The following is a 19010-nucleotide window of genomic DNA, read 5'->3' on the forward strand; positions in this document are numbered from 1 at the left end:
GAAGTATCCGGAATGTCGATGGCGTGTGCTGACGTGGCTGCGTGTCGTTCAAGCGCTGAGTTAAAGGGCTTATGCATAGAAGCTGCCTGCAGGGCTTACGCTTGATGCTGGGCGGCCTGCTCTACGCTGGGCGGTAAATACTAAACACCGCTATATTTTGTTATCTTTTGTACTTTTTGATCCATTTTTCTGTATGAAAATGATGTTTTTATGTGTGTATCTCCTAGGATACACCATTAATGATCTTCATGTAACTTGAAGATCTAAGTTTTACGTTTCAAGATCTTCAAGAACACCAAAGATTCAAGCTTTCTAGCTTTGTAACCTCATAACTTGTGTGAAAAGGATCCAAGCTCTCTAGCTTAGGGTTTCATTACTTTATTTGATCAAGATTGTGTTCATACTTGTTTGATTGAAGGAAAGTTTTTATCTATAGTTGTAAATAGAACTTGTATTTGTGTTAAGACTAAGAATATGATGTAACCTATTTTCATCATCCTTCTAAAACTCTTAAGTGAGTTGTATTCTTACTTGGTCTTAACATATTGTGTGTTGATGGTTGAATCTTGGTCAAAGTGATGCTAACACATCAATGAGTTGTACACTTGAAGCTACAAGCATCAAGGATGAGAACCGTGATGAGCATCAAGCACCAAGAATCCCACTGGAGCACTTGTTTACTGTTTTTTGGGGTCTGATCAGACTCTCTCGACTTCTGGAAAGAGGCGACCGGAAGGCAGTTTAGTTTACTGTTAGAAAGCGAGAGTAGCTGTCGGGAAGTTCACCGGGCAAGGTGGAGTGATTCCAATTTCCATATATTTCGTTTCGAGTAGATAAATTTTCGTTTAGGCCTCGCCTAAATCCGATACACGGTTTAGGATTTATATCCTTCCGAAAAGTACTACGCCTTTGTAACGTTGTGCAGAAATTTCTGACCTACTCGCACTTAAACCGTCGCCACGGTCAAACGAAGACGAGTTAGGTTCTAAAATTTGGTCAGAGGTTAGAGGACTCACATACGGAGCCTTGGCCACTGACTACGTGTCTTTTCGATTTGTATAGAGGTCGTAACAGCTGTCCAAAGTCAGCCTTTTGTTTCGATCTCTATTCTTGTTAAACTTACCTTAGCTTTGATGAATGATGATGTTGATGATGACACTTAAATGTAATTTATTCACTTTTAAACTTATGGGGAAAACATACTGACCTAGTGACCTTTGACTTAGGTTGACGACCTTTCGGACCGACTTACTACCTGCATACTTTTCGTATCGACTTTTACTGCTTATTCACTGTGAGTTATAGCTTCCCTTTTTACTTTACTATTTTTGGGACTGAGAATACATGCACTTTTTATGTTTTACATGCTAGACACGAGTACTTAAACTTATTATATGTGTGGGTGATATAACGGCACAAAGATTCCCCTTAGCACGGTAACGTTTAATCATTTGTTTTTGAACCGGTGAACGTGAATATTAGGTATGGATCCATAGGGTTTGACATCCCCACTCCGGCTAGTCGCGCTAGCATTTAATGGGTGTTTGATACTTCGAGGACATACGCACTCACCAAGTGTACTTTTAGGGGGTATTACTATTACGTTAAATTAGTTACCGGGTGCCCATGGATAAGCATATACTTTTCATACTATTTTGAATACGAAAACTTGTGGTCTACATTACATTACTGATACAAACTATAGCTCACCAACATTCGTGTTGACTTTTAAGCGTGTATATCTCAGGTGCTTAGACATTGTTGCTTCCGCCGTTAGACTTGCTGTCTTGGTGTTATAGACTTGCTGTTACAGACTCGCTGTGTTAGACTTCCACTGCATAATTTAGAGATGTCTCAATTGTGACAACCCGAAAATTTCCGACCAAATTTAAACTTTAATCTTTATATGCTTCCGACACGATAAGCAAAGTTTGTTAAGTTAAATCTCAATAATTTTAAACTATGTTCATACATTCATTTAACCTCGACCAAATCCCGACGATTCACGAACCATTTTTGGATATGAATATGTATATATATGTATGTATTATAACTTGAGAATATTAACAAAGTATTAAACGTATAATATGTTACATGAACGTATTTGTTTCAATATGTTTATTGACGGAATTAGAAGATGATATCAAATGATTGATTTATCAGATACATTGTATGATTACGAGTCTCCGTTGAGAGGTCCACTTAGAATTAGGAAACCTTTCCTTTTTAACGGTACTCGGAATAATTCTAAAAGTGATTACAAGTAAGAACAAAGTGTCACTTAACAAGAGTTAGACAATAGTTAGTGGAGGCACCTGTTTGATTTTCAATACATGCCTTACAATAATTTTCTCGTGACTATTGATAGGTTATTTACTAGGCTTTAATAATATTTTATCATGAAGAGTAAATAATTGAGATAATATTCGTCGGCAAGATAAAATCATTTGTCATGTTAAGATAATTTCATACGTACATTTATCCATTTGACCTAACCTTACAACTCATGAATAAACTATAAGTTAATAACTTGAAACCTGTTATGATTTATATATTATTTTACTTTCTTAAACAAAAACGTTTTTCGATATAATAGACTTTTATTATTAAAAACACTTTATAACAATCTCTACTATTATAACCTTTTCAATAAAAATGATTTTTGAATGTAATATAATGTTTTTATATAAACGTTGGTGTAAAAATGAGTTTACGAGATATTTTTAAAATACAAACGTTACGAAAGAATACTTTCTATTATTTAAACGATTTCAAAATATATAAGATTTACATATTTTCAAACGATATCATTATTATAGTTAAAACGAATAAAACATAATATTGAAAAATATTAACTTAGATATAAAATATTTTCTTAATTAAAGATTGTATATAATATTAAATAATCAAAAGACGATGTATAGAAGCAAATAACCAAAACACTCGAGCGATCGAGTTATATCTCGAGTGATATAGTTTGTTGATAATCTAAGTTTATATTTTGTTAAGAGTACGAGTCATTAAACATAAAGTCTCAGTTTTCTGAGAGTACGAAAATGTTTTCAAGAAACCAGAACCGGGACGAAAGTCGACGACAACATACGAGTAATCGGAACTAATTTTACTAGTTAACTACATACAAGAATATAATATATTATATATATAATTATTAAGATTAAATATTTAAATATATATATATATTAAATAAACCGTCGGAAAGTTTAATTGGGCAAAGAGGATGGCCAAGGGTAACCATGCGATCGCATGGCCCCAAGGCACAACCCCCCATGCGATCGCATGGGGGGTTAGGTGAGCTCAAATGCTTTAAAACGCGTTTTTGGGTCGAGCTGAATTCATTCATCCATCTTCACTCGTCTCAATCTATATATATATATATATATATATATATATATATATATATATATATATATATATATATATATATATATATATATATATATATATATATATATATATATATATATATATATATATATATTATTATTATTATTAAGATTAGTAATATTATTAATTTTAACTAGTAGTATGGTTATTATTATTAGTATATACATAAAATACTACGACGAGGTCATGAGTGCATTAATTTCAAAAAAGATTTTATGAGCGGGTTGAAGCTAAGGAAATTATGGGTTATAGCTATGGAGGTTATGGGTAATGTTCAGGGATATGCTTATGAGGTCAAACTAGTGTTTATCATCTCCATTGCGTCTACGTACTTTCCTGCAATATTGAATCTCAATATTGATACGTGAGCACTCATAACTTAACTTTTATATATTAATAGTGTATCCCTGACTAGTGCTCGAATATATAGGGTTATGCATGCTTGTACATTTGATATTGTCATTAGATAGGTTATGTTGAATCCTGAATTAGATACATATACTACTGTGATAAGATATATGATATGCATGTCGTTAGAAAGCTGACGAAAAATCAATAACTTTTCATTTAGATATCGGATGGTTACGATGAACGAATCAGAAGTTCTAGTCAACTGAATTTTAGTATATTTATTGTTAAAATGATTATTATTACTATCATCGTTATAATCGTCGTTATAATCTAATTATTATTATTATTATTATTATTATTATTATTATTATTATTATTATTATTATTATTATTATTATTATTATTATTATTATTATCATTATCGTTTTAATAAAATATATTATCATTAAAATTTGTTATTGTTATTATTATTACTATCGTTATTATCGTTAAGGTTATAATTAGGATTATTATTATTATTATTATTATCATTAAAATAGTTAATAGTATTATCATTATCATAATATTTATTATTATTAGTAATATTATAATTAAAAATTAATATTAGTAACATCTAATTAATATAATTGCTATTATCATCATTATTATAAATACGACATAAAAGAGAACTAAAAGCTATTAAACAAATCGATAAGGAAATAATGGGTATGAGTATCATGATGAAATTAAAATATTGTAAGATATTGATTTAAAAGAAAAATATCGTTTTCTTTATTTTTATCATTATTATTATTATTAAAAGTATCATTTATAATAAAACTACCATTTTTACTAAAATTATCATTTTTAATAGAAATATCATTGTTATTATAAAATATCACCATCATTATCATTTTAGTATGATTATTATTAAAAATTATCATTTTTAATAGAATCATTATTTTTATATAAAATATTATTATTGCAGTTAATATTAAAAAGTATCGTTGTTACTATCATGATTAGAATTATCATTTTATCATAATTAATATCATTTTTACTAAATATGAGTATTGTTATTAGTATTAGTAGAACAATAATAATACTTATTATTACAAAATAATACAACTTTTACTTATTATTATCAATATTATTTTATTAAATAAATATGAGATACAAAGATATTATTACCATGCGTAATATAATCACATTAATGATACCTATCACTATAGTTTTACGATAATAATTGAACTTCATAAATTTTATTACTTAAGATATATAAAAGTATATTTTTATCATATATAAACTTTAATATAAATTTTTATTAATAAATGACTTTTATTATTTACTTTAATAAAATCTGATAAATATATTTAAAATGACTATATTTAAGTTATATGATAAACAGGTGTAGATTTTGAAAATCATTTTTGAGTCAAGTTGACTTTTGTTGACTTTTGCATATTAATCTCGAGCATTAGGATTGTGATACACTATGACTTGACCTAAATTATTAGACAGATATTGACCAACATATAAATATATATAATTAATATAGGTTCGTGAATCCGAGGCCAACCTTGCACTTGTTCAATGACGTCATATTTATTTTTACTACGAAATACAGTATGGTGAGTTTCATTACTCCCTTTTTAAATGCTTTTGCAATATATATTTTTGCGACTTAGAATACATGTACTTTTATAAATGTTTGATGAAATAGACACAAGTAATCGAAACTACATTCTATGGTTGAATTGTTATACCGGATATCGCCCTTGTTGAACTTGGTAGCCTAAGAATTGGTGTTTATTATAATTGCCACCAATTGACGCGAATCCTAAAGATAGATCTATGGGCCTTGACAAGCCCCAGTCAGAGAATCTGAACTGCTTTAGTACTTCGATATTTATATGTTTGGGGATATTCTAGATGCATTTTGTTAATGTCGGTTACCGGGTGTTCAATCCATATGAATGAATTTTAAACACTTACGAGTGTATGATTATTGATTAAATGAAATCTTGTGGTCTATTAAAATTATGAAAATGATTGATTACGATAAACTAATGAACTCACCAACCTTTTGGTTGACACTTGAAAGCATGTTTATTCTCAGGTTTGAAAGAAATCTTCCGCTGTGCATTTGCTCATTTTAGAGATATTACTTGGAGTCATTCATGGCATATTTCAAAAGTCGTTGCATTCAAGTCATTGAGTTCAATAAAGATTATTACTAAAGTAGAGGACAGATTAGGTCATTTATAGTTTGGATGTTATGGAATGGTATGCATTCCTGTCAACTTTCGATGAAATGAAAGTCTGTCTTTTAAAAATGAATGCAATGTTTGTAAAATTTATCATATAGAGGTCAAATACCTCGAGATGTAACCATATGTTATTGTATTCGTTCTTATGGATTTGGACGGGTCGTCACATGTGGTATCAGAGCTGGTATAATCGCGTCCATGTGTGGCGGGTTAGTCGTAAAGGAGGTTCTCACAGTGTGAGCTGTGGTAAAGCATTGGCTCTTACTCCTTGCGATCCCTTACGAGGGTTGGCAGTAGCCGAGAGGCAGGCCCTAAAATCAGTATCTGAGGTACACTCAGTGGTCGCCGGATAGTTAAGGCACTGGGTGGGACGGTGGTTATCCCTACATGATGTCTCATGTGGTATCAGAGCGGTGGTCTTAGCGAACCAGGTCTTGTATTAGTGTGTCTAAATGATAGATATTAAGATGCATTAATGAGTCTGGACTTTGATCGTGTCTGCATGTCAAAAGTTTTGCTTATCATTTTTGTCAGAAATTACATGCTTATCATTCTTAGTCTAGACACGTCTTACTGCATTGATTGCATGAATAGTGTATAGACAAATTTCATATCTTAGCGTATCTGCTAGTTCATATTTTAGCGTATCTGTTACTGTAAACTTTGCCTGACATATTCCGTAAATTCCTCCGTAATCTATGAAATCTTTTGTTCTATATATATAGATATTCTATATAACTAGAATACCATCTGATAGTCGAAATTCATTTTATATCGAAAAATCCTTTATTCAATCGTACGAAATGGAATTCGTCATTAGTTCAAGTTCCTCGAATTCCGATATGGAATCCCATTCAAGCTCCGAAAGTAGTGTGACCGGAATGGATCAACCAATTAGCCATCATCTATTCTGGATTAATTAGGGATGGGTTCGTATCCTCCTCAATCATTGGAGACAAGAAGAAGGTGATCCCTTCCATCCACCACATTGCCCTCTTGGCGAAGAACCTGAAGCACTTACCGGCGAACCTGTCCGAGACACCATTTTCTCTCTCATTTCCAGAGTGTCTCGTCACGATTATATATTATCTCAAATTTTAGATCTTATTCATCCGCTCATCCGAACCGACAATCATCCCGATGTAATAGAAGAAGTCAACGAGCTTCGCGCTCGGGTAATGGCTTTGGAAATTATGGTGCAAAGGTTACAAGCATCAGCAGCAGTACTGGCAGTAACAGTACCACCATCAGCAACACCAATAGAATCATTACCACCACCAACGACATCCGCATCCCACACCTCAATATCACAATCTGTACCCCGAGCATCAACATCATACACACCGTAAATACCAAGGAGTACCAACAACAACAAACGATGAACTATTGATTCATAACTTCATCGAGGAAATATTCTGCAGAGAATATGTAGTTTCTAAAAGTTTTAGAGATTAATTATTCTAGTTCTAATTGTAAACCAGATGAATAAGAGAAATGATGAAATGAAACCCTGACTGGAATGGTGCACGATTTACAAGCTAGACTTGTTTACCAGCAGCATCAACAGTACCGTCAGCATTACCAACACCGTCAGTGCCGTCAGCCTCGTCAGCACCAGCAGCACCTATAATATCACAAGTTCAACCAGATCTATAATCAACGCGAACAACATCACTAATCAACAACAAGTATGTCATATCAACGAGTTTTGAACTCATTTCCACTGAATAAATTATATGTATAACTTATATATATAAATTTTGGAAACCATAGTATATCTTTTCATATTAAGCTATTATGAATGAATTAAATAAGGGTAGGTACTACTCAGTTAAATTCATATTACTAATATGCTATGATGTACATCCTTCCTTAACAACTTAACCATCGTTAACTACGATCTTTGTTTCAATTCAATGAATTCTATTTCATAATAAATCAAGTGTATTATTCAAGTATAGGTTTGAATTTACACTTTCATCATCGATGTACTCAAAACTTTTTAGATGACATCATTCGTACTTTGCGAAGTTCACAAGAATTCCATGAACACCAACATTATGCATCAATAAATAATGAAGTATTGATTCATAATTTCAATTTCATTGAAGAAATATTTCGTAAAAGTTAAGTAATTTCTAAAGTTTTAGGGATTATTCAATTCTAATTTCAACCGTAAATCAAATGAGTTAATTTAATATTAACTCATTAAATCTATGTTACATCTGAAGAAAATATACACCTATATATTTTCATAAAGACTGTAATAAAAATTTTGTACAAAATATTAACTGTGAAATTTTTTTTAACGGGTAGGTAATACCCGAGAGATATATATAAATTCACAATTAATATGTTATATTCTTCAAATCTGATTCAGTAATCACCAACTATACTCACTACTTTCACAACAATATACATTCTTTTATAAAGATCAAAAAAACCATTCTCATCAAAAATTGATTACATGTTCTGATTTTGACAAATCAATATCCAAGTCAAGATTTAACAGAAGACATCACTCCTAGATTCTTACATCTTTCAAGGCTATACTTTGACTTCAAAACTGTGTTAGAACATCATTTCCATTCATAGAACCCAGAAAAATATTTGTATCATTCAAAATCCTAGAACATCATATGTATAGTAACGATTATAATTGGTATTCAAACCCCCGAAATTCCTGAAGACACTTCAAACAATGAACAATCGAGATGATGATTCAACCACATGTTACCCACAGTTATGTACCTGAAAACTCTTGAAACCAAAGTAAAAGTTTAAATACGTATCCGGGTCAGATTCTTTGGCATTTATTCTCAAAAAATAACTTTGCGATTCCTTTTCAAAGTAGCGAGTTTTGTCACAGCTCCAGCAAGTCAACTTCGACTTTTCAGTTGAAACATCTTATTATAACCTCGATATATACGTTGCCCTTTCGCTATCATTACCGGGGAACTGTTTATGTTCCACCACATTAGCAATAAACTTACCAACAACTTCACTGATCTTTGATGTTCTGAAAAATCATTATAGTTATCGAAACCCCATCATTTACTCATTCGCATCTTGTAACAAAAATTGTCATGCCAATTACTGGAAATCAGCCATCAGTATTTTGAAATCTCGCAGCATGTCTCCCGCCAACAATTATATGTATACATATAACGTCTATCTTCTAGACTTACATACTTCGAATGTGAAGTTTCTGAAAAAAAAACCAAAATCTACCATTTAGTTCTTCAAATTTTTGGAAAAGCTAAATGAAGCAGCAGAAACTATAGACAACCGTAACAGTCAAATGTTTGATGATAAAGAATAATGTGTTGGCAAAGCTCAGAAAAAGATAAGATTTGAAACTCGAAAACGGATTGAGCAAACTATGAAGGAGGCTGTGGACAAATTACAAAGACGAAATCTACCTTCAAAGAATCCAAATGATTCAGTGTCTGCTGAAATCCTTAGCAAATACCTTGCTCCTTACTCTAAAACCCTTGCGAACAATATTCTTCATCATCCTCTTATCTTAAATATTCTAAGATATCATCATATCTTTCATTATAAATATCCTCGATATTTCTAAAGATATTTTCATAACTATTCTTATCTGAAATCATTTATCTTTTCGCGCTATCTGTTTTACATCATAAAAGAAACTATTCTAGTTTCTAAATTTTGAAACCTTCGAGTTTGAAGTATGAATGTTTTTGAAGTAGTGTTGGGAACTGAAGCATGAGTTAATATAATATAATGACACTTGATCAACGTGATTATATTATAGTAAGTCATGCTGAGTTTTTAAATGAAACGTGATGATTCACATATCATAACGTCATCATGTACCATGTCTCACGACTCTTGTATTCTACTTAAGCTGTAAAAATATCAAGAAAATATTTTCTTGATGATTCGATCTTTTTCGAGGTATTCTGGTAATTTGACAAATCAAGATCGTGTCATTACAATTTCATTCTTAAAACATTAATTATGTTCATTCCGAAATTCATACCTACGAATTCTGGACCATTATTGCTTGGTTTAAAGTCGGGAATAGAAGACAAAAGAATGAAGCTCCGAAATAAGAATGGGGGTATAAATCGCAGCAAATAGGAGAGAGCATTAACTGTAAATGTCAATGACAAGAGAATGAACTCTGAAAAATAAGAGAAAATATAAAGCTCGATAACAACACATAAATTACAAACCGTGCATATCAATACGTATTGCCAAGAAAAGGCACGTGAGAATTAAAATTACTATAACCCTAAGGTAATAGTAGAAATAAATAAAATCCTCCGGTGGTAGATGAAAAAAAAGAATGACAGATATGAAAGTGAGGAGTATATTCAAGAATCAGTACTGGATGAAGCATATTGACGAATACTTAAAAATATGAGTTGAGGGAGAAAGAATAAAAAGTGTGAGTTGTAAGAAAATGAAGAAGGTGGATTTATAGTGAAATATCCGACAGAGTAATCGAGATGGATTATCGCATTAAATCAAAGAGGATCATAATCTCTTTAGTTGCCGAAGAATCAAATCCTATATAGATTACAAAGATTTTCTTTAATCCGGAGATCAACCGTAATGACGTCAAAAGATAAGGCAAATTTCAATTTTTTTTTCATTTCACTCTTCTACAATAGTTTCACTCATACGCTTCGAGAAATCAAATTATTTTATCCGTATTTCTTAATCATGATAAAACTCTATGTATCAGCTTACATTCGTCATAATAACATTCTTACTGTTAGTCATGACGACCTCGATCAAATTTGGTGGACGAAATTTCTTTAACGGATAGGTACTGTGACAACCCGGAAATCTCCGACCAAATTTAAACTTTAATCTTTATATGCTTCCGACACGATAAGCAAAGTTTGTTAAGTTAAATCTCAATAATTTTAAACTATGTTCATACATTCATTTAACCTCGACCAAATCTTGACGATTCACGAACCATTTTTGTATATGAATATGTATATATATGTATGTATTATAACTTGAGAATATTAACAAAGTATTAAACGTATAATATTTTACATGAACGTATTTGTTTCAATATGTTTATCGACGAAATTAGAAGATGATATCAAATGATTGATTTATCAGATACATTGTATGATTACGAGTCTCCGTTGAGAGGTCCACTTTAAATTAGGAAACCTCACCTTTTTAATGGTACTCGGAATAATTGGAAAGTGATTACAGTAAGAACAAAGTGTCACTTAACAAGAGTTAGATAATAGCTAGTGGAGGCTCCTGTTTGATTTTCAATACATGCCTTACAATAATTTTCTCGTGACTATTGATAGGTTAATTACTAGTCTTTAATAATATTTTATCATGAAGAGTAAATAATTGAGATAATATTCGTCAGCAAGATAAAATCATTTGTCATGTTAAGATAATTTCATACGTACATTTATCCATTTGACCTAACCCTACAACTCATGAATAAACTATAAGATAATAACTTGAAACCTGTTATGATTTATATATTATTTTACTTTCTTAAACAAAAATGTTTTTCGATATAATAGACTTTTATTATTAAAAACATTTTATAACAATCTCTACTATTATAACCTTTTCAATAAAAATCATTTTTGAATGTAATATAATGTTTTTATATAAACGTTGGTGTAAAAATGAGTTATCGATATTAATTTTTAAAATACAAACGTTATGAAAGAATACTTTCTATTATTTAAACGATTTCAAAATATATAAGATTTACATATTTTCAAACGATATCATTATTATAGTTACAACGAATAAAACATATTATTGAAAAATATTAACTTAGATATAAAATATTTTCTTAATTAAAGATTGTATATAATATTAAATAATGAAAAGACGATGTATAGAAGAAAATAACCAAAACACTCGAGCGATCGAGTTATATCTCGAGTGATATAGTTTGTTAATAATCTAAGTTTATATTTTGTTAAGAGTACGAGTCGTTAAACATAAAGTCTCAGTTTCTGAGAGTACGAAAATGTTTTTAAGAAACCGGAACCGGGATGAAAGTCGACGACAACATACGAGTAATCGGAACTAATTTTACTAGTTAACTATATACAAGAATATAATATATTATATATATAATTATTAAGATTAAATATTTAAATATATATATATTTAATAAACCGTCGGCAAGTTTAATTGGGCAAAGAGGATGGCCAAGGGTAACCATGCGATCGCATGGCCCCAAGGCACAACCCCCATGCGATCGTTTGGGGGGGGGGGGGGTTAAGGTGAGCTCAAATGCTTTAAAACGCATTTTTAGGTCGAGCTGAATTCATTCATCCATCTTCACTCGTCTCAATCTCTCTTTATATATGATAATGCTAAAAAGGAACATATATTTAGTATCAATATCCTTCCAATATGTAAAGCTTTTAGTTACTATTGTTCTATTTTTATGTAATAATTGTTTAAATAAATAAGTGCGAAGACAAAAGAAGAAAACGATGATTTGAAGACGCAAATGACCAAAAAGCTCAAATGTACAAGATATAATTCAAGTGGTTTAATTTATTGATGAGAAACGTCTAAAAATTACAAGAGTACAAGTCGCAAAACGCAAAGTACAAGATATCTAAGCCAACGAAAGGACGTTCAAAAATCCAGAACCGAGACATGAACTGAGCATCAATGCGCGAGTCAACGGAGCTAAAATTACAAGTCAATAATGCACAAAAATATAATATAATATATATAATTATATAAATTATATATATATTATATATTTATTATTTATGTCGACAAAGCTAGTGGCCAAAAGTAAGTGAGCTGGAACCAGAAGCTCCGCACTCGGGGAGCACACCATGACCCAAATCTCACTATAAAAGGCGATGCAATTCGACGAAATATTTACACCAATATCAATCTCTCTTCTCTATATATATAATATATTTATTATAATTATAATTTTAATTTAAGATTAATAATAAATTATGGTTTAGTTGGGTTATTATAAGAAATGTTTTACGGGTTTTAAAGTCGGAACTCTGTCCGTGTAACGCTACGCGATTAATAATCACTGTAAGCTATGTTCTTCCTTTTTAAATTAATGACTCGTAACTAAGTTATTATTATGCTTATTTAAGCCTAAGTAATCATGATGTTAGATGATGTGTGCGAGGTGGTGTATAAAATAGTTATAATTTTTACAAGGAAATACTATTAAATACGATACAATTTTACACAAGTGATTTATTTATTTATAGAGTGGATATACCTAAACCTTGCTACAACACTTATAGGCAGTGTACCTAATCGTACAGTAGTGTAGTTTTTAGTAAGTCCGGTTCGTCCATAGGGAACTTTAGCTAAGATTAACGCTATATTTTTAAAAACTATATTTGTAAAAATACAAAAATATATATAAGTAATATTATTATTATAAAAAGGGGGTTTTTACCGTTTAATGACCGGTTTGTCGATTTTAAAACTTTAGTCTTAGTTAAAACCTAATGTAAAATATTAAAAATAATTATAACTTAATTTAAAGCGTAAAGTAAATAACGATAATGAAATTGCGATAAAAGTGCGATAAAATAAAATTGCGATAATTAAAGAGTACTATAATTAAAAGTGCAATTAAATAAAATGACATTAAAAAAAAGTGCGGTAATTAAAAGTGCAATTAAATATGAAATATATAAATTATACTTATTTAAACTTCCGTAATCATGATGTTTGACGTGTTGATTTTAGTTTTATTACCATGGGTTAATTGTCCTTTGTCCTGGATTATTTAATATGTCCATACGGATTTGTCCATAATAGTCCATCAGTCATAATCATAAAGTGCGAGAGTCTTCGTCAAATTATTCTTATTCCCGAAGTCAAATATTCCAACTAATTGGGGATTCGAATTGTAACAATGTCTTAATACTTTGTTTAGTGAATACACCAGGTTATCGACTGCGTGTAGACCAAGGTTTTACTACTTTGTTAACAATTACACCAATTACCCTTGAATGTAATCCACCCCTGTTTCAACAAGTCTATTAACTATTAATCCAGTTCCGTATCCGGTAAAATGAACAATTATTGGTATTTATAGATATCACGCCCACCGTACCCAGTCAAGCATATATGGTTATATATAAATACGTCAAATTATAAGTCTATATATTAAATCAACGATGTATCATTTAGTTAATATAAAACCCATTAATAGCCCATAGTCGAATTTCCACAAGTGTCGTTCTTTTATCCAAACCCCAATTATGGTACAAAGCCCAATTACCCAATTTTAATATTTAGCCCAACATCATGATTACTTCGGCATTAAATAAGCATAATAATAACTTAGCTACGAGACATTAAATTAAAAAGGTTGAACATAACTTACAATGATTAAAAATAGCGTAGCGTTACACGGACAGAATTTCGACTTACACCCTTACAACATTCGCTAACATATCCTTATTATTATTAAAATTAAAATTAAAATTAAAATTAATATATATATATATATATATATATATATATATATATATATATATATATATATATATATATATATATATATATATATATATATATACGAGTGAGAGATAGATACAGAAAAAGATGTGTAAAAGATCGCTCAAAACTGTGAAATTTATAGCATGTAGCCTGACTTTTTGGCTCATGCGATCGCATGAGATTATCTCATGCAGGCCATGCGATCGCATGGCCTGGGATTCCAGCTCACATGTCTTTGTTTCCATTCTGCCGACGGATTTTAAATATAAATATAATATATAAATAATTTTAAGAATTATTTAATTATTATATTATATTTATGTGCATAGTTGACTTGTAATTTTAGGTCCGTTGCGTCGAGCGTTGAGAGTTGACTTCGGTCCCGGTTCCGGATTTTCGAACGTCCTTGCGTACAATTTAATATCTTGTATTTTGCGTTTCGCGTCTTGTACTCTTGTAATTTTGAGACGTTTCTTATCAATAATTGGAACCACTTTGATTGTACTTTGTACTTTTGAGCTTTTTGGTCATTTGCGTCTTCAATTCGTCGAATCTGTCTTTTGTCTTCACCTTTTATTATTTAAACGAATATCACTTGTAAATAGAACAATTTCAACTAAAAGCTTGTATTTCTTGAGGGATAATGCTATGAAATATATGTTTGTTTTTAGTATTATCATTAGACTAAATATTAAAGTCATGATTATTGGATTTTGTACCATAATTCGGGTTTAGACAAAAGACCGACATTTGTGGACATTGAACTATGACTATTAATAGGTGGGGGTAGTGTCTAATTCAATGACAACTCATTGGAACCTGTCGAACCTATCTTCAAATTAGTTAATCTAATAATTATTAAAATGATTATGAATGTCCTATTTAGTGACGTTTATACGACATCGTTTACAATCATTTAATTAATCAATAGAATTGGGTAATTGATTATTTATTTTGGCCAAGTGGATAAATTAATATATCATGGACCCATTAAAACAGAGGTGGATTACATACAAGGGTAATTGGTGTAATTGTTAACAAAGTATTAAAACCTTGGATTACACGCAATTGATAACCTGGTACAATTATTAACAAAGTATTAAAACCTTGTTACAGTTCGAATCCCTAATTAGTTGGAATATTTGACTTCGGGAATAAGGTTAATTTGAAGAGCATTTTATAATTATGACCGATGGACTATTATAGACAAAACCAGATAAGTATCAAATAATCCAGGACAAAGGATAATTAACCCAGATAAATAAATTAAAATCAAAACGTCAAACATCATGGTTATGGAAGTTTAAATAAGCATAATTTTGTTATTTTATATTTCATCGTACTTTTATTTACTGTCATTTATTTATTGTCATTTTAAATATTGTTATTTATTTTACACATTTTAATTATCGTCATTTATCTTTACGCTTTATTTAAAATCGACAAACCGGTCATTAAATGGTAAAAACCCCCTTTTATAATATTACTACTTATATAATTATATATATTTTATACAAATATAGTTTATAAAAATATAGTACGTATCACTAGCTCCCTGTGGAACGAACCGGACTTACTAAAAACTACACTACTTTACGATTAGGTACACTGCCTATAGTGTTGTAGCAAGGTTTAGGTATATCCACTCTATAAATAAATAAATAAATAAATAAATAAATAAATAAATAAATAAATAACTTGTGTAATTTTGTCGTATTTCGTACTACCCCTCGCAAACATCAATTTTTTGGCGCAGCTGCCGGAGACTCGGCGAAACACTATATTTTTAATCTATATTTGTAAAAATATAATTATATATAAGTTTGAAAAAAATACAAAAATATAAAAAAAAAGTATATAAATCTATTTAAGTGTTTAAATAAAAAGAAAATATATTTTATATAATTTATATAAAGTATAAAAGTATTTTTTTTCAGTTCTTAAAAATATAATTTTAAATATCATTTATATTCTAAATTTTGTAAGAGTTACAAAGTAAAAAAAAAATTAATAAAAAATAAAAAAAACAGAAAACTGAACCTGCGATTTTTGAGTCTGAACTCAATTTGAACCAGCATTCTCCGCACTCGCGGATCTTTTTGGGCAGTAAGTACCGCACTCGCGGAGCTGCTCTGACAGCTGCAACCTTGTACATAATAATTACACAATTAGGGTTAATTAATTTATTATTATTACTTAAACCTAATTAGGGTTTTATTTAATAATATATTTTTATATCTAGTTATATTAATTTGTAATTTTAAGTTTTATTATTATAGATTAATAATTTTATATAATATATAATAATAATATAAAAATAATATTTTTATTAAAATTATAATTTTTCCATTTTTAGTTTCTTTTTATAAATTGTATTTTTTTTATCGTTTAATTCGTAATTTTTATTGTCGTTCGTATTTAGTTTTAAGTTAGTATTTTGCCATAGTTCTTTTAATATTTCTAGTTTTTAGGCTTTTCCGTAAAATCCCTTAAGTGCTTTTTCTTTAGATTAAGATTTAGGCGCCTTAGAAATTTACGACATCGCTTATCGCTTTAGTTTTAATAAATTTTAGTGCCTTTTTTTTTTTAAGTTATTGCCGTTTTGGATTTAGAATTTCTTTTAAGCTTTAATACCTTTAGACGCAAGTTTTAATTTTTAGTTTTTAGGCTTTTAAGTTTCGACGCTTTACTTTCTTATTATTATTTTTCGACTTTTATTTTTCAACTCTTATTTTTCGACGCGCTTTTTCTTTCTCATTTCTACGCTCTAGTTTTTAGGACATAGATTTTTATCTTCTTTAAACTTCGACGAAAAATTATTTTAAGCGGTTAATTTGATAGACATCCAAATTTTCTGGTTCGTAGTAATAGTTGGATTTGTTAGTGGCGAGTTGTGGGCTTCTGATTTAAATGTTCCTGGCTACCTGCTGCATCTATTGGCTATTCGAAACGTGAGCAAAATCAGAAAAGTCTATTAATTTGATAACTTAAATAATTTTTATCTTTATAACTAATAGGATATCCAGTGAATGCACCGAGCAAAACGTTCCCCACCTTTCATACGTTCACCACCTGTAACTCGATCAAGACATCTAGCTAATATTGCCACTGTTGATTTTTCTTTAGAATCATCATCTAGTCGAACAAGTACTCCAATTCAAATTTCCGATAATCCATCTTTTGAACCCGACTTCAAAATTGAAAACCCAGAGGATATTCAAGGACAATTTCAAGATCCTGAACTACTAATCATTTCTCCAGAACCACAAACCATTAAATCAGAATCTTCTAGTGATTCGGATTCAACAATTTCAAATATGGAAATAACGGAACCTATAAGTATGGAAGATCGAATGAGAGCTACACGCACTGGCCAAGGACCTGCCATTATGCGACCAGACATTAATGCGCCAGATTATGAAATCAAAGGACAAATCCTACACATGGTAACTAATCAATGCCAATATAGTGGTACGCCAAAAGAAGATCTAAACGAACATCTTCGAACCTTTAATAGGATTTGTACTCTATTTAAAATTAGAGAAGTTGAGGATGAACAGATCTATCTCATGTTATTTCCCTGGATTTTAAAGGGAGAAGCCAAAGATTGGTTAGAATTGTTACCTGAAGGGGCGATTGATACATGAGATGTTTTAGTTGAGAAATTTCTTAAAAGATTCTTTCTGGCATCTAAAGCCGTGAGACTTCAAGGAGAAATTGTTACGTTCGCGCAAAAGTCAAATGAAACATTATATGAGGCGTGGACAAGATTCAGAAAGTTGTTGAGAGGATGTCCTCAGCACGGTTTAGACACTTATCAAATAGTACAAATATTCTACTAAGGTGTCGACGTTGCTACACGAAAAGACATCGACACAGCAGCTGGTGGTTCCATTATGAAGAAAACTGCAACTGAAGCTCACAAAATTATTGATAACACAGCCTCCCACTCACATGAGTGACATCAGGAAAAAGATATCTTTCGTTCATCTAAAGCAGCTAGAGCCGATTCTAGCCATGACTTTGATTCCGTTTCAGCAAAAATAGATGCTTTCGAGAGACGAATGGAAAAGTTGACTAAAGATATTCACGCAATACGAATCAGTTGTGAGCAATACGGTGGACCACACTTAATGAAAGATTGTCACATTGAGCAAACGATGGAACAACGTGAGAATGTTTCCTACATGAACCAAAGGCCGGAAAATAATTATCAAAATAATTATCAACCGCCAAGGCCAAACTTCAATCGAAATCAAAACATTCTTTACAATCCAAATGGACCTAACAATAACTCGTACAACCAACAAGGTCTGAATAACCAACCAACTCAAAACAACACTTTCAATCAACAAAGACCTAGCTTGTATAAACCATCACAACAAACCGAAGAGAAAAAAGCCAAATCTGGAAGAAATGATGGCAAAGCTAATGGAATCTCAAACACAATTTATTACATCTCAAACCCAAACAAATGAGAGGTTTGATCAGTCATTAAGAACTCAACAAGATTCCATT

At 30.6% G+C, this 19010-nt stretch overlaps 1 non-coding gene across 1 annotated transcript; it reads right to left on the reverse strand.

Annotated features, from left to right (window-relative positions):
- Positions 1–18193: 18193 nt before the first annotated feature.
- LOC139851164 (small nucleolar RNA R71) lies at positions 18194–18300 on the reverse strand. Its single transcript, XR_011760522.1, has one exon. It is a non-coding gene; the product is annotated as a small nucleolar RNA R71 (small nucleolar RNA).
- Between the last annotated feature and the right edge of the window lie 710 nt (positions 18301–19010).

Source organism: Rutidosis leptorrhynchoides, chromosome 5 (assembly GCF_046630445.1).
Source record: "Rutidosis leptorrhynchoides isolate AG116_Rl617_1_P2 chromosome 5, CSIRO_AGI_Rlap_v1, whole genome shotgun sequence".
Classification (NCBI taxonomy): domain Eukaryota; kingdom Viridiplantae; phylum Streptophyta; class Magnoliopsida; order Asterales; family Asteraceae; genus Rutidosis; species Rutidosis leptorrhynchoides.